Below are 18,225 nucleotides of genomic sequence, written 5' to 3'. Positions count from 1 at the left end.
ACCTTTTAATAATTTCCACTTTCTGCCTAATGGTTAGAGTTGTGTTTCTGTCACTTGCAGCCAAATCATCCTTGAATGATACGGACAAAGCAAACAGGCACCCACTATCCCACCCTCAGAGATCACCATCTTCACATCGTGGTGTATATTCTCCCAATAGCATCGCTTAAAGCACCTGTCTGGGTCCGTCATCCTGATCATGGCCCCAATTCACAGACAGTGACCTCCAGGTGCCATGTGAATACACTTATTCCTACTCATCTGGCCATAGTTTATTAATCCAGACATTCACTTCTAGCCCATATTGGGACTATCAGAAAAATTCCTAAAATTTTACCTTTGGACTATAAAGACACAGGGACTAGATGGGAATCAGTTCATCAGAATTGTAGAGGGAGAAGTTCCTCAAATTCATCTGTTGAGAAGAATCCTGGCATTATTGTTCCTTATTTGATCATATCTTAAAAGTATAACACTTCCTGGCCAGGTGCGGTGGCTTACGCCTGTAATCCCATCACTTTGGGAGGCCAAAGCAGGCAGATCACAAGGTCAGGAGCTCAAGACCAGCCTGACAAACATGGTGAAACCCCTATCTGTACTAAAAATACAAAAATTAGCCAGACATGGTGGCACGCGCCTGTATCCCAGCTACTCAGGAGGCTGAGGCAGAAGAATCGTGTGAACCTGAGAGGCAGAGGTTGCAGTGAGCCGAGATTGTGCCACTGCACTCCAGCCTGGGCGACAGAGCTAGACTCTGTCTCAAAAAAAAAAAAAAAAAGTATAACATTTCCTGCAATTTCATGAGATATTCCAGCGTTTTTGCAATAAATTCATTCCCTCTTTTTTCTTTAAGTTGGCTAGATCAGCCTTGGTTTCTTAAAAACAAAAAGTTTAACTCTTAAATTCTTTCAGATTTTCTCTATCTGTGGATATGTGCGAATATATAACGTGATAAAAATAGGACCATACTCTATAAACCATTTTGTAAGAAACTATGAACATTTTTCAAAGACAATAAATATTATTTATTATTAACAATATAATAATGTATATATGTACTATCATTTCTTTAACCTACTTCTTATTTTTGGCCATTTAGAGTGTTTAATATTTTTCTCTATTATTAAAAACTTCTACTTCTTTTTTAGGATAGAAAAATTCCTGAAAGTCACATTGCTGGGCAAAGTAAATGCAATTTGGAATACTTTTAATTTGTATAACCAAATTATTTTAGAAAATGTGTGCCAATTTACATTGTCATTCTTGGAGAATGCCAGTAATTTCCTTATACGGTCAACAACATTAGAAATTGTAATTATTTTGTATCTTTGTCAATCTAGTAAACAAAATGACACCCCTTTGTTTTAATTTGCATTTGTTTGATCGTTGTGAAATGAATCTTTTTTCAACCCAAATTCGTGGCTATTTGTATAATTTCATTAGTAAAATGTGTGTTTTGGTGCTTGCTTTGGCGGCACATATACAAAAATTGGAATAATACAGAGAAAATTACCATGACTCCTGTATAAGATGACATGCAAATTTGTGAAGAGTTCCATATTTTCATAAGAATGATACAATGAACTTTCGGGACTGGGGGTGAAGGTTGAATGGGGAGTGGAGGATAAAAGACTAAATATTGGGTACAGTGTGCAATGCTTGGGTGATGGGTATGCTACAATCTCAAAACTCACCACTAAAGAACTTATCCATGTTACCCAAAACTACCTGTACCCCAAAAACTATTGAAATAAAAATTTAAATTAAAAAAATTTATTTAAAAAATATCTGTTTTGGTCCTTTGTCCACTTTTCTGTTGGAATTTTTTTCATTTTTAATTTATAAGAAATATAAAAATACATATATATTTTCAAAATATATTTGGTATTTGAAAAATATTTGTGCTGTCACTATTTTTCCAGTTTTATGTTTGTCTTTTATTTATTCTTTGTTATTGTTTTTATTGTTGCTGCTTTACAGGAGTATTTACTTTTATGTGACCTTTAGTCTTATTAATATTTTCCTTTGTAGTTTCTGACTTTTATGCTATGCTTCTAAGGGCTTTTCTTTCTTTTATTTTTTTTGAGTTGGGAGTCTCGCCCTGTCGCCCAGGCTGGAGTGCAATGGCAGGATCTCGGCTCACTGCAACCTCCGCCTCCCAGGTTCAAGCAATTTTCCTGCCTTAGCCGCCCGAGTAGCTGAGATTACAGGCACCTGCCACCACGCCAGGCTGATTCTTCCATTTTTAGTAGAGACGGAGTTTCACCATGTTGGCCAGGCTGGTCTCGGACTCCTGACCTCAGGTGAGCCACCCCCCTCGGGCTCCCAAAGTGCTGGGATTACAGGCATGAGCCACCATGCCCAGCCTCTAAAGGTTTTTCACATGCCAATATTATATGAATATTCACCTACATACAGGCACACCTTGTTTTGTTACACTTCACTTTATTGTACTTCACAGATACTGCATTTTTTCCAAATTGGAGGTTTGTGGCAACCCTGCATGTAGCAAATCTCTTGGTGCCTTTTTCTTAACAGTATGTGCTCACTTTGTGTCTCTGTGTCACATTTTGATAACTCATGTAATATTTTAAACTTTTCCATCATTATGGTGATCTGTGATCAGTGATCGTTGATGTTTTGGGGTGCTATGGATCATGCCAATATAAGACAGCAAACTTATTTTTTTATGTTTCTGAGAAGGGTTTCACTCTGTCACCCAGGCTGGAGTGCAGTGGCACAATATCGGCTCACTGTAATCTCGCTTCCCGGGTTCAGGTGATTTTCCTGCCTCCTGCCTCAGCCTCCCGAGTAGCTGGGACTACAGGTGCATGCCACCACACACGGCTAATTTCTGTATTTTTAGTAGAGACGGGGTTTCACCATGTTGGCCAGGCTGGTCTCAAACTTCTGACCTCAAACGATCCACCTGCCTCGGCCTCCCAAAACGCTGGGATTACAGGCATGAGCCCCCGCACCTGCGAAGACAACAAACTTAATTGATAAATGCTGTGTGCGTTCTGACTGCTCCACTAGCTGGCTGTTCCTTATCTGGCTTCCTCTCCTTGAGCCTTTCTATTCCCTGAGACACAATAATATTGAAATCAGGTCAATGAATAACCCTACAATGGCCTCTAAGTGTTCAAGTGAAAGGAAGAGTCACATGTTTCTCACTTTAACTCAAAAACTAGAAATGATTAAGCTTAGTGAGGAAGCCAGATGAAAGCCAAGACAAGCTTTCAAAGCTAGGCTTCTCATGCCAAACAGCCAAGTCATGAATGCAAAGGAAGAGTTCTTGAAAGAAATTAAGAGAGCTACTCCAGTGAACATACAAATGATCAGAAAGCAAAGCAGCCTTATTGCTGATATGGAAAAATTTTAGTGGTCTAGATACAAGATCAAAACAGCCACAACATTCTCTGAAGCCAAAGCGTAATCCAGAGCAAGGCCCTAACTCTTTTCACTTCTATGAAGGAAGAGAGAAGTGAGGAAGCTGCAGAAGGAAAGTTTGAAGCCAGGAAAGATTGGTTCATGAAGTTTAAGGAAAGAAGCCATCTCTATAACATAAAAGTACACAATGAAGTGGCAAGTTCTGATGTAGAAGCTACAAGTTATCCAGAGGATTTAGTTAAGGTGATTGATGAAGATGGCTACAGTAAACAACAGATTTCCAATGTAAATGAAATAGCCTTCTGGTAGAAGAAGATGCCATCTAGGACTTTGATAGTTAGAAGTCAGTGTCTTCCTTCAAAGCTTCAAAGGACAGGTCGACTGTCTTTTTAGAGGCAAATGCAGCTGGTAAGTTTAAGTTGAAGCCAATGCTCATTTACCATTCCCAAAATCCTAGGGCCCTTAAGAATTACACTAAATCTCATGCCTGCAATCCCAGCACTTTGGGAGGGCAATGTGGGGTGATTGCCTGAGCTCAGGAGTTCGAGACCAGCCTGGGCAACACAGTGAAACCACGTCTCTACTAAAATACAAAAAAATTAGCCAGGCGTGGCGGTGTGTGCCTGTAGTCCCAGCTACTCGGGAGGCTGAGGCAGGAGGATTGCTTGAACCCAGGAGGTGGAGGTTGCAGTGACCCAAGACCACGCCACTGCACTCCAGCCTGGCAACAGAGCGAGACTCTGTCCAAAAAAAAAAAAAAAAATTACACTAAATCTACTCTGCCTGTGCTCTATAAATGGAACAACAAAGCCTGAATGACAGCACATCTACTTATAGCATGGTTTACTGAATATTTTAAGCCCACTGTTGAGATCTACTGCTCAGAAGAAAAGATTCCTTTCAAAATATTACTACTCATTGACAATGCACCTGGTCACCCAAGAGCTATAATGGAGATGTACATGGAAATTAAGGTTGTTTTTTTGCCTGCTATCACAACATCTATTCTGCAGCCCATGGATCAAGAAGTCATTTCTACTTTCTAGTCTTATTTAAGAAATACATTTCAAAAGGCAAGATCTGTGATAGACAGTGATTTCTCTGATAGATCTGGGTAAGGTATAATAAATTGAAACTCTCAATATTGAAAATATTGAAAGGATTCAATATTCTAGATGCTTTTAGGAAGAACATCTGTGGTTTATGGGAGGAGGTCAAAATATCAACATTAACAAGAGTTTGAAAGAAGTTGATTCCAAACCTTGTGAATGACTTTGAGGGGTTTAAGTCACTGCAGATGTGGTGGAAATAGCAAGAGAACTAGAAGTGGAGCCTGAAGATGTGATTGAATTGCTGCAATCTCATGATAAAACTTGAACAGATGAGGTGCTGCTTCTTATGGATGAGCAAAGAAAGTGGTTTCTTGAGATGAAATCTACTCCTGAAGAAGATGCTAGAAACATTGTTGACATAGCAACAAAGGATTTAGAATATTCCATAAACTTAGTTGATAAAGTAGCGGCAGGGTTTGAGAGGATTGACTCCAATTTTCAAAGGAGTTCTACTATGGATAAAATGCTATCAGACAGCATGGCATGCTACAGAAAAATCTTTAGCCAAAAGAAGAGTCAATCAATGCAGCAATCTTCATTATCGTTTCATTTTGAGAAATTGACACAGGCACCCCAAACTTCAGCAACTACCACCCTGATCAGTCAGCAGCCATCAACACTGGGGCAAGACTCCACCAGCAAAAAGATTCTGACTTGTTGGAGGGTCAGATTGTCGTTATCATTTTTTAGCAATAAAGCCTTTTTTTTTTGGTCTATGCTTCCCTATATAAGTCTAAGTCCTGATGAGGTTTTCACATATTTGTTTCATAGTTAAAGGTCAATTATCCATCTATACCCCAACTCAAGCTTTGTAGACCAGCTTGCCCAAATGTCTCAGCTGTCCAGAAATCTGGATGTCTGAGGAGACAGGGTCTTGTGTTGTCTTTATTGCATCCTGGAGAGATTACTGGGCTCTGGAGTTATTATATGCTTCCACCTTGGCTGGGACAACTGGACTTCAGCCACACCGTGGCTTTCACTTTTATTTTTATTATTTTGAGCTTCTTGGGATATTTTTTATTATTATTATTTTTAGAGACAGAGTATCACTCTATCTCCCAGGCTGGAGGGCAGTGGTAAGATCTCGACTCACTGCAAACTCTGCCTCCCAAGTTCAAGTGATTCTTGTGCCTCAGCCTCCTGAGTAGCTGGGATTACAGGTGTGTGCCACCGCACCCAGCTAATTTTTGTATTCTTAGTAGAGACAGAGTTTTGCCATGTTGGCCTGGTCTCAAACTCCTGACCTCAAGTGGTCCAACTGCCTCGATCTCCCAAAGATCTCCTGATATGCCTGGAATTAGAGGCTTGAGCCACTGCATCTGGCCTGATCTTGTTGATTTTTTTTAGGGTGAATTTTGTTTAAATCCCTGTCATTAAATTTTAATCATTTTTGTTATCATTTGTTTAGTAATAAAAGTATTATTAAATGATGGTATTCCATTAGTATTTATAAGTTGTATTTTCTAAATAATACACTGGTAGCTCCAGGTTTATCTGGAGAGAAAAGCGATGACTGTTGCATTGGGACGCTGAATGTCATGACTGCTCTAGAACAGATATGAGACAGGTGTTGGCCTATTTCATCCCCGAATGAGCAGTGAGCCCCTCTCTCCCTGCACTACCGTCATATCAAGTCTTGCTCTTTGCAAAACACTTCCACATATGTTACCTTATTTCCTCCTAACATTTATCTGAGAAAAGTGGTGATCATCTCCAATTTACAGAAAAGATAAAATCAGAAGTTGTACAACCAAAACTTCCATGTGACAGGACTTGATCAGAAGTTGAACTGATTCACCTGGTACAAAGTTGTTTAACTTTTTACATGAAGTATTTGTCATCCCCTCCTGACCCAACCCACTCCCCCATTTGCTTTCTCCTATAACAAAGTCCTTAGTTTAGTATTTTACGAGGTCAAACTCTGGGTTCTCTGCCCTCTAGTCTCCACATTCTCTAAGCTTATTTTTCACTTAGATTTCTTACAGGACTGAGTATGGGACTGCAGTTTAGCTTGAAAAGAGACAAGCTTACATTAATTGAAAGGAAAGGGCATGTGTTATGAGGTTTGCAGTATAACCTGAACTTTTTGCATTTTTAGGTAGAGAAAGGGGTCAAACAGCCCTGCCACATCTGAAGAGTTGACCTATGGCCTTGTTGTAAGGTAATTTTTTTGCTTTAGGGCTGCTGCAGTGAGGAGTGAAGCTTTGAAGTGTATTGGGTTAGTAGAGCTCTTGGTAGAAATGGAGAACTGTGTATTAGAGATTTTCATATCAAGCAGTTTATAGTATTTGTTAACATTTTCTAAATCTTCATGTCAGTAATTACGTTCTTTTGAAACTCAGGATAAATATAGTTATTTCCGTTGCTTTATTTATTTAATAATTAGGTTTGCCAGAGATTTATCTCTTTAACTGGTTTTTGTTTGCCCAGAGAAACAGCTCTTGAGTTGATTTATCTGTTCTATCCAGTTTTGTTTCCTAATTAGTAAGCTTTCACTTTCATCTGTATCATTTTAATCTTCTTGGTTTTTTTAGGATGAATTTTGTCTAAATCCCTGTCATTAAATGTTAAACATTTTTGTTATTCTGTGTTTTGTAATCAAAGCATTATTAAATGACAGTATTCCATTAATATTTATAAGTTGTATTTTATCAATAATTTGCAATAGTATTTTAACTTGGTGGGGGGAGGTGTGAAGTCTTTTCTAGTTTCCAATTGGTTGATATTAGAAATCAAGATGGAATTTTTATAACACCTCTCAGTAATAGTAATATTTATATCCAGGAATATGGGAATGCAGAAATCATCCTTATTCAGCCACTCTATAATTTTCCCTAGAGTTTTCTGCAGAGCTATATTAAAAAACACCTCTAATCACTCTTAGAAACATGCCTCTTTTAAAACCTAGCAGTGCTCTCTCTAACCTGGCAAAAGTTTTATATTTTTAAACCACAGCCTTGTTCCATGTGTCATGTTCTCCTGTTGGTGGTGAATCATCAATGTGTCAGTTTTGCATAGTACTGAGGTGTTCTGCCTTGCTATCTGGCTCTTGAAAAGCCCATCGAAGAATGCCTTTACCCAGCTCCCTGAAAGATGTATAATAGCCTAGGTGAGCTAGAGAAAGAACTCAGGAATGGGAACATCGTGGCAGCACTGAAACTCACTTACTTATTATATACAATAACTGGAAATGTAGTTCTAAAGTGACTGCAAAAATCAAAGATTATCCTTGAAGTTGATAGTATGGGCCAGGCACAGTGGCTCACGCGTGTAATTCCAGCACTTTGGGAGGCCAAGGCAGGTGGATCACCTGAGGTCAGGAGGTCGAGACCAGCCTGGCCACATGGTGAAACCCTGTCTCTACTAAAAATACGAAAATTAGCCAGGCGTGGTGGCACATGCCTTTAATCCCAGCTATTTGGGAGGCTGAGGCAGGAGAATCTCTTAAATCTGGGAGGCAGAGGTTGCAGAGAGCCAAGATCAAGATTGTGCCACTGCACCCCAGCCTGGGGAATAGAGCGAGACTCCATTTCCAGGGGAAAAAAAAAAAAAGAAATTGATAGTATTCCAAACGTGTACAAAAATAACCTGAGTGTAAAACCTATATTTGCGGCTGGGCATGGTGGCTCACCCCTGTAATCCCAGCACTTTGGGAGGCCAAGGCAGGCAGATCATGAGGTCTGGTGATTGAGACCATCCTGGCCAACACGATGAAACCCTGTCTCTACTAAAAATACAAAAATTAACCAGGCGTGGAGGCACGGGCTTGTAATCTCAGCTACTCGGGAGGCTGAGGCAGGAGAATCACTGGAAACCGGGAGTCAGAGGTTGCAGTGAGCCAAAATTGCACCACTGCACTCCAGCCTGGCAACAGAGCGAGACTCCATCAAAACAAACAAACAAACAAAATGAACCAACAAAAAAAACCTAGACTTGCACTATTTTACTCTTTTTCTGTCATTGTCTTCTCTGCTAACCTGTAGGCTTTATGAGGGAAGAGAGTGTCTCTTTTTTTTACCATTGTGCACTCCATGTCTTACACACACTAGTTGCTCAGTAACCAATATTGAACAGTGAAGGGAAAAAAAGGTAGGCTAGTCAAAATTTTAAAAACCTTTTTTTCATTATGCAAAGAAATAAAGACAAGTACTAATAGAGTTAGAATCATTTATTTTTCAAACACTACTAAAGGTCTAAGTAATAAAACTTTAAGCTACATAGCAGAAAATAGAAAACAAAAGGAAAAAAAGAAAGCATAAGAAAAAATTCAAAACATAAAAGTAAAGACCAGAGGTCAAATTAATCAATTCTGACAATAAATGTAAATGGGTAAAATTATCCTATTAAAAGACAAATAGATTAAATTTTAAAGTTCTGTTATTTATTTACCCTTAATATCTTATAAATAAATTTTATCTACATCAAATAGGCCAGACAACTGGCATTCAAAAATACCTACAGCTATAAAGTTAGAAGTCAAGGAGTGTTGGAGGTGTTGAAATTTTAAAATCTTCATGAATAACACAATCATTGAAGTTACATCCAAAAAGAACAGAGAAGACACAATATTGAAAGTATGAGGATAGAAAAGTGTCACTGGTGCATTTTTGGAAACAATATATTCACCTGAAGTCAGCTTTCAGATGTTAGCTAGCTTTGGGGTATTAGAAATTAATAATAAAAAATAAATTACCCAAAGGCACAGATGAAACATTAACAGAAGTATAAAAGTAATTTTACATAAGGTTAAAAACCTATTTAAAAATACTTCCAGGCCGGGCACGGTGGCTCATGCCTGTAATTCCAGCACTTTGTAAGGTTGAGGCGGGTGGATCACTCGAGCCCAGGAGTTTGAGACCAGCCTGGGCAACATGGTGAAATGCTGTCTTTACAAAAAATACAAAAAGTTAGCCAGGCAAGGCAGTGCACACCTGTAGTCTCACCTACCCAAGAGACTGAGGTGGGAGCATCACCTGAGCCTGAGAGATTGAGGCTGCAGCAACTATTCTGTCACCCACTCCAGCCTGGGTGACAGAGTAAGACCCTGTCTCAAAACAAAATAAAAAACCAAAAAACTTACAAATCTATTTAAAAAAAATCCATTACATGGACATTCAGTTTAAACTTAGCATTAAAATGTGTACCCAATACTCTACCTATTTGTAAATTCATATCAACATTAATTTATAATGTAGCATTTACTTCCAGTACTAAAAGAGGTTATCAGAAACCAACTTCCTACCAAAATCTGGAGAAAATATTTTAAAGCTACTGAAATAATTTATCGCAGGCCTATTTACTAGTGAGAAAATGTGGGCTCATTCTGTATACACAATTCCCTCACAATCTTAAGGGAAATACAAGTAATGTGCTTCCTTCTATGGAAACAGTATTTAACACATTTAGCAGGAAGGAACATTTCTCTTATTTCTTTTCCTTTCTATTTTCCCTCTCCACATCCCCAAAGCTTTATTAAAGGTATAGTTGACAAATAAAACTTGCATATATTTATGGTGTACAACTTGATGTTTTGATATATGTATATATTGTGAACTGATTAAGTCCATCTAGTTAACATATCCATCACTTCATATACTAATTTTTTGTATGAGAATTTTAAAAATTGGCCATTCGCAGTGGCTCACACCTGGAATCCCAGCACTTTGAGAGGCCGAGGCAGGCAGATCATGAGGTCATGAGTTCGAGACCAGCTTGGCCAACATGGTGAAACCCCATCTCTACTAAAAATCCAAAAATTAGCCAGGTATGGTGGCGGATGCCTATGATCCCAGCTACTCAGGAGGCTGAAGGAAGAGAATCCCTTGAACCCTGGTGGCGGAGGTTTCAGTGAGCCAAGATCACGCCACTGCACTCCAGCCTGGCAACAGAGTGAGACTCCATCTCAAAAAAAAAAAAAAAAATTACTCTTAGCAATTTTCAAGTAAACAATACATTATTATTAACTTTAGTCATCATGCTATACAATAGCTCTGTAGAATGTATTCATCTAGTCTAACTGAAACTTTTTTTTTTTTTTGAGATGGAGTCTTGCTCTGTCGCCAGGCTGGAGTGCAGTGGAGGAATACTGGCAGACTGCAGCCTCTACCTCCCTGGTTCAAGCGATTCTCCTGCCTCAGCCTCCTGAGTAGCTGGGACTACAGGCATGCACCACCACGCCCAGCTAATTTTTGTATTTTTAATAGAGACGGGATTTCACCATGTTGGCCAAGCTGGTCTCGAACTCCTGACCTGGTGGTCCTCCCACCTTGGCCTCCCAAAGTGCTGGGATTACAGGTGTGAGCCACTATGCCTGGCCAGTTTCTTCCTTCTTTTATCTTCTAGGTCAGTTACCCCTCTTCTATCTGCTTTCCATTTTAAAAAATATTACTATCATCTGAATCTACTATACTTTTCTCTTATTTTCTTTGTTGGTTTATGCCTTTTGAAAAACTTTCCTTAAGATCATTTTAGTGTTTTTTTAAAAAATGAAGAGTGATAAATTTATGCATTCAATCTGCTTTATTAATTGGAATCTCTTGCCCATGAAATATTAAAGACACCAATTATTTGGCCAGAAAAATATGATCATACATTCCCCAAAGCAAAAAATCTTCTAGGCCATATTGTCTGGCAGCAATGGAAAAGAAGAGATAAAAATAAGGATATGAGGCCAGGCACGGTGGCTCATGCCTGTAATCCCAGCACTTTGGGAGGCCGAGGTGGGTGGATCACCTGAGGTAGGGAGTTCCAGAACAGCCTGACGAACATAGAGAAACCCTGTCTCTACTAAAAAAATACAAAATTAGCCTGGTGTGGTGGCGCATGCCTGTGATCCTAGCTACTTGGGAGTTTGAGGCAGGAGAATTGCTTGAACCTGGGAGGCAGTGAGCCAAGATGGTGCCATTGCACTCCAGCCTGGGTGAGCGAAACTCTGTCTCAAAAAATAAATAAATAAATAAATAAATAAATAAATATAAGGATATGAGACATAGCAGGTTTTGCTACTTAGGCTTAACAGGCCTCAGCTGTGGCCTGAAAATAAGATACTGTGGGTTTTGTGTGGACCAGGGTCTTTTTTTTCTCACATTTGTTTGGTACCGGTGGCTGCCAAATGGGAACTGTGAAATGTGTGGGACAGTTGGTGGCAACGGGAAAGCAGGCCTGAGCCAGATGGCTCTTCCTTCATGATCTTGTGTCACTCAGCTGCCTGAACTGGGGACCTAGTCAACCCAAGGCTGGGGTCAGTCTTTTCGCTAAACGAGAGATCTCCAGGGCTTACTGAAGAGCCTTAGGAAGTCTTAGGTCCAGACTGAGGGTGGGTAGGGGCACAGAGTAGAAAGAGGATGGAGGTAAAGAGAGGAGTGATAGATGATGGTGGTGGAGAGTTCATCTCTCTTGTGGCTGAGCGTTCAGTGGCCTGGTTAGAACTGCCATCTCTCAAGCATACTAAAGTTTGGCACAAGCCATTTTGGGGCCAGAACTGGATGAATATTCCTGAGGGTTTCTGGCCTTCTCTTCAGAAGCTAGAAGGGTGACACTAGGTTCGTGAAGGAGCAGGGTGAGGCCGTTCTGAGCGGGGCCTCTTTCACGTGCTATGTGATTGAGAGCTTCTGCCATGCCTTCCATTGTGAAGGGCCTTGAGTTTCTATAGCTAAGTGATTCATCATTGGCCAGGTGCGGTGGCTTACACCTGTAATCCCAGCACTTTGGGAGGCCAAGGTGGGCTGATCACTCGAGGTCAGGAGTTTGAGACTAGCCTGGCCAACATGGCAAAATCCTGTCTCTACTAAAAATATAAAAAATTAGTCAGGCGTAGTAATACATGCCCGCAATCCCAGCTACTCAGCAGGCTGAGGCAGGAGAATCACTGGAGCTCGGGAGGCAGAGTTTGCCAGTGAGCCTAGATCGTGCCATTGCACTCCAGTCTGGGCAAAAACAGTGAAACTCCATTTAAAAAAAAAAAAAAGAAAAGAAAAGAAAGAAAGGGCAACAGAATTATGACTGAGACGGAATAGTCCACTCACCAAGTGGGTGAGGGCTCTGTGCAAATTTATCTCTCTTTTTTTTTGAGACAGAGTCTCTCTCTGTCGCCCAGGCTGGAGTGCAACCTCCACCTCCCACATTCAAGCGATTATCTTGCCTCAGCCTCCTGAGTTGCTGGGTTTACAGGCGTCCGCCGGCTAATTTTTGTATTTTTAGTAGAGATAGGGTTTCACTGTGTTGGGCAGGCTGGTCTTGAACGCCTGACTTCAAATGACCCACCTGCCTTGGCTTCCCCAGTGCTGGGATTACAGGCGTGAGCCACCACACCTGGCTACATTTCTCTTACTTGTAGAAATAAATGTGACATTTTTTAACCTGAGTACAGTGCAGTAAAACTCACATCAGTTATGCTGGTTTCTAAAAACTGCCCATGTTCAGGTGTTCAGAAGGGGGAGCTCTGTGGTCTAACTTGTAGAACCCAATAGAAGGTTCCCACTGCCCCCACGTAGCTCCCCTACCACCTCATCTGTGCCTGGCATTTTTGTCATTAGCATTATTCCTGTACTTCGGGTATTTCCTTAGTAAGAGGAAACCTTTAACACCCATGACCTGACTGGTATGGCAGACTGCAAGGAGCTGGACCAAGAGCAGTCCTAATTAGGAAACATCGTTCTTTGTGGTCTCTTTTCTGCATTTGGTAAAACAACCACATCAGAGGCCAGTTTTGGCTTAACTGCGCCTCAAAGCACACGGTGTGGTGGTGTGCAGCTTCCTTCCGGGGGCCTCTGCCTCCTCTGCACCCCAGAATCTTTTCCTACCACGGAAACTGCTCCTGACCACTGTTGATCTGCATCAGCAAAAGGTGACACAAGGTCAGGCGCCGTGGCTCACTCCTGTAATCCCAACACTTCGGGAGGCCTAGGCTGGCGGATCTCCTGAGGTCAGGAGTTTGAGACCAGCCTGGCCAACATAGTGAAGCCCCATCTCTACCAAAAATACAAGAAAAATTAGCTTGGTGTGGTGGCAGGTGCCTGTAGTCCCAGCTACTCGGGAGGTTGAGGCAGGAGAATCACTTGAACCCAGGAGATGGAGGTTGCAATGAGCCGAGATCGTGCCACTGCACTCCAGCCTCCGCAACAGAGCCAGACTCTGTCTCAAAAAAAAAAAAAAAAAAAAAAAAAAAAAGTGACACAACATAGCGGGTCCCAAGAGCCCCACAGCCTGCCTCTGCCTCCTGACCTCTCCTCCATATTAAGGAGATGGGGAAACCTTCCCAAGTTTCCCTCTTACAGTTTCTTGGATAGAGTACTCCTTTTTCAGGAAGTAGAATTGTGAGTTGCTTACTGGGAACTCCCTTCCATTAATCCTTTTTATATCCATAAGCTCAGGCCAAAAATCTCAGTATCATTCCTGATTCCTCCCTCTCTCTCACTCTCCACATTCAGGCCATCAGTGAAGTCAGTCAGTTCCATCTTCATAAGGCATCTCAAACCACAAGGACATACTTTACATAGAAAAAATAAACCTGTGTGTAGTGCATGGAGGCAATTTGCTAGCAGCTTTTCTATTGAAGAAGGCTAAAGAACACAGGAAATGGAGGTTAAAGGTTTGACTGCATAGGAACAAAAATTTAGGTCTCAGGATTTTAAAACGGGGAAAAAAGCTGACTTTTAAAATACACTATATTTTCCACTCTTGCTCTGCCACAAGAAAAAAACTTCTTTTTTTTTTTTTTTTTTTTTGAGATGGAGTCTCACTCTGTGCCCAGGCTGGAGTGCAATGGTGAGATCTTGGCTCATTGCAACCTCTGCTTCCCGGGTTCAAGTGATTCTCCTGCTTCAGCCTCCCGAGTAGCTGGGATTACAGGCACCCACCACCACACCCAGCTCATTTTTGTATTTTAGTAGAGACGGGGTTTCATCATGTTGACCAGGCTGGTCTTGAACTCCTGACCTCAAGTGATCCACCCGCCTCAGTCTTGCAACGTGCTGGGATTACAGGTGTGAGCCACCTCGCCCAGCCGAGAGAAAAAAAAAAAAAACTTCTGAGAATTGATATGTGCAGTCTGAGCACATATACATCCCAATCTTAGTCAAAAGGCTTGTTGCAGTTAAATCATACAGGCCCATAAACTGGAGGGCAGAGTTCAGCCAGGTGGTATGAGTTTCAGGTGACCTGTGAGTTCCCTGGAGGCAGAGCGGTTGAGGTCATATGGTATCAAGGCTGACGGGTGGATAGGGGACTGATGGGTCATGAGGACTTGTTTCTTGAGTCTGTAGCTCAGCGGTTGTTCTTCAGGACAGGGACCCTTTTAGTCAAGGCCCGGAAGGGAGTCTTTTCAGAGGAAGGAGGTGTGAGTTAGGGAGACGCGGAGTGAGGGAGAGGAGTTCATTACCTCCACCAGACCATGAGCTCCGTGGGAGCTGGGCCAGAGACTGGACTCCTTTGAGGATCCAGTGAAGAGTGTTTTCTTTCTGACTCAAAGGCTGGGGTGATTCTGTGGACACAAGCAGGTGCCCTGGTATTTATTGCAAGTGCCAGATGCCAGATTCTAATTGGGATCAACATCTTCCTCACCAGCTGGGAATTGCCTGAAGTTCTGCACAGATGTTGGTTTTCCTTCCTTAGAGAGGGCTCACTAATGGTTAGACCCAGAAGGAAACCCTTGCAGAGACCTCCCTCCTTCCTCCACCCCTCCACTTTATAAGAGGATGTGGCCGGCTGGTCACGGTGGCTCGCACCTGTAATCCCAGCACTTTGGGAGGCTGAGGTGGGTGGATCACCTGAGGTTGGGAGTTCGAGACCAGCCTGGCCAACATGGTGAAACTCTGTCTCTACTAAAAATACAAAAATTAGCCAGGCGTGGTTGTGCATTCCTGTAATCTCAGCTACTCAGGAGGCCAAGGCAGGAGAATCACTTGAACCCGGCAGGCAGAGGTTGCAGTGAGCCGAGATCACACCACTGCACTCCAGCGTGGGTGACAGAGTGAGAGTGAGACTCTGTCAAAAAAAAAAAAAGAAGATGTGGCCATGGTGGGAAGAGTGTGGGGCCTCTACCACTTAGTGGCTGGGTAACTTTGGACAAGTTACCTTCCTAAGCTTGTTTTTTTTGGTTTTTTTTTTTTTTCATTTTAAAGGTGAAAAGAATAATGTGACAAGCCTTGTAGGATTGTTATGAGCATCAAATCAGTTAATGAAGATAAAGTGTTTGATACAATGCCTGGCTAAACAAAGTCAATGCTCAATACACCTCAGTTATGATTGGCACCTCCACAAGGGAGTAGGTATGGCCGAACATCCAATCCGCTGTGTCTTGGTCTAGGAAAATCCTGGATCCTGAGTAGCAAATGAGTGGGAAGAGTCCCAAGATGGTGCCGGGAAGGATGCAACAGGCAATGAACTTCCCTATCTTGCCCACCCCAATTATGACATCATCACGCTGATGGGGATTGTGTCCCCACAATGTGGCAGGAATATACAAGGAGGAGCATCCTCAGAGGCCCAGTGCTGCTCACACTCTGCCCCTGTCTCAGCCTTCAGGGCACCCCAAGTTTGCTGTGCTCTAAGAAATGGGGAAGCACAAATTTCCAGAAAAAACATAGCGAAGTCAACCCCAGGAGGTCGATAGAGGTTGGTGAGAATTAACTTTTGCCCAAAGAGAGGCGCATGGGCTGGAAGAAAGAGAAGAGGCAATTTGTTTTGCAAATCGGGGACCTGGATCTGTCATCAAGTTTCCCACTGTCCAAAGGGGGGGTTCATGGCTCATTTTCATGGGACACATGGGCTGGGGATGGGAGTGAGGAAAAGGTGACAGATACACACCTGGGCTCACACTGCTGTGGCTGCTCAGAAGGGAAGGAAAGCAGCCTCTCCTGTTTGGGGCTTGGTAGACCCAAGCCTTCTGAACTGCCCACCCAGCAGAGAAAACAGGCAGGAAGAGAAACTGAACAGAGAAGTGGAAGAGGAAGCTCACACCATGTGGTTGGTGGTGCTGTTGGTTTTACACTGCCAGAGCTAATAACCAGGTGTATTCATGAGGCTTCTGCCTTTTGATAACCTCAGAGCAGGCCACATCTTCGGACACGGCCATAAATGGGGAAAGGGCCTTGCCTAAGGTCGGTACTGAGTCAGAGGTAGGACTTGGGCAGGAGGCCTTTCAGCAGTGGTGTCTGCAGGTGGGAAACCCCAGCAGCCCTTTCTCCTCCTCAACCCCTCTCTCTCTCAGGACACACAACAAGTAGTGGTTTCTCAGTCTCCAGCCAACGATATGTTCCTTTCCTCCCTATGCTACAGGTGTTCCTTTCCTCCCTCCATCACATGCTGTCACCACTTGCTCTATGTCCTGGGACAACTCTCCCCATTCAGAGCCTGATCACAGGGCAGAGGGAAGTCTTCCCAGCTTCCTCCTCCAGAAAACCAACACACAGACCCTCTTCTCCTTACTGATTTTATTGCTACTCACTAAAGAGAAGTAGAAAACATCACGAAAAGCAACACATCTAGGAGTGTTAAAAACATAAGCAGTTTTTTCCTCTCTGATCCCTGATCCGATTCATTTGTGTATTCTTTCTTTCATTCATTCATTCATTCATTCATCTGTCCATCTATTCATTTGTCCATCCAATGAGTATTTATTAAGCATCTGCTTTGTACCTGGGAGTGTCCTGAGCCCTGAGGATGCAGCAGTGAAAAAGACAGATGCAGACATGGTCCCTGCTCTCCAGCGGGTCTTGACTCTCTTGACACAATCATGGGAGCCTGTCGACTTGTGCTCTCTGAAGTCCTGGTCCCATGTAAGAGCTGAGGACGGTGCCTACAAGAGCCCACATTTTAGGGCAGAGGCAAGAATAGACAGTCTGAGTGGTCGACCTGCACAGCGAGAAGCAGTGCAGTCAGGGGTGGATGTGCTAGTCTTGGTAGAGGAGGGGAAGCCAGAAGTCAGGGCCAAAGAGGCAGTGTCATTTGTTAAGGAGTGAGCTCAGGGCTGCAAACAAATGGGTCCAGACATTAGGAAGGGGTTGGGAGGAGGAGGGCAAGGGAGGTGGCCACTAATGGGTCAGGATTAGAGAAAGGCATGGGTTTTGGAAATCTATCTTCCTGGGAGCTGGTTGAGTGGCAGGAAATCAAGGGTTAATGATGGTAACAACAACAATAATCCTTGTCATCAAGTGTGTATTGAGTGCTTACTGTGACTGTGCCAGCCACCAAGGCAAGCACTTTCCATATATGGTCGGTCTCACGTTAAATGATAAAGCATTGGCAGGACATCTGCTCTTAAGCATAGAAAGGAACCAAATCTATCCTTTCTCGACCCCAGCAGAAAGTTAAGACCAAGATGAACCAGCCCACTCCTGACCCCCAGCTCTTCTTAGCACCTATATCCTACAGTGGATATAAAGATGAAATGAAGGCAGATGATAGTTCCCTCACCCCAGGTGGACACTTGCAATCTCTGAGCAACTCATCCCATTGTTAAACTTTTGTACACTCCAGGAATGATCATCTTTGAGTGTCACCTTTCAAAGGGACACAGATTCAAGTGCCTTGGGGCCAGGCAGGTGGTGTATATGAGTGCGAGTGAAGAAAAACCAACCTTAATTTTCAGAGCAGGAGAAAACCCATGTGGACTGAGGCCATCAGAAGCACACCTGTCCTGGCAAGCATGAACCCTAATTGCCAGATCTTCTGATATTTTTTTTCAAGAGAAGTCGGAAATTCACAGATTACAATATGAAATCTC

The 18,225-nt window shown here is 42.5% G+C and overlaps 1 non-coding gene across 1 annotated transcript; it reads left to right on the top strand.

The window, feature by feature from the left end:
* The first annotated feature begins 1,459 nt into the window (after positions 1-1,459).
* Positions 1,460-1,565, top strand: LOC116475970 (U6 spliceosomal RNA). Its single transcript, XR_004250059.1, has one exon. It is a non-coding gene; the product is annotated as a U6 spliceosomal RNA (small nuclear RNA).
* Positions 1,566-18,225: the final 16,660 nt, after the last annotated feature.

This window comes from Hylobates moloch, unplaced genomic scaffold (assembly GCF_009828535.3).
Source record: "Hylobates moloch isolate HMO894 unplaced genomic scaffold, HMol_V3 SCAFFOLD_10, whole genome shotgun sequence".
In the NCBI taxonomy this organism is placed as follows: domain Eukaryota; kingdom Metazoa; phylum Chordata; class Mammalia; order Primates; family Hylobatidae; genus Hylobates; species Hylobates moloch.
The sequence above is the reverse complement of the archived record's forward strand: the minus strand, read 5'-3'. Positions and strand labels throughout refer to the sequence as shown.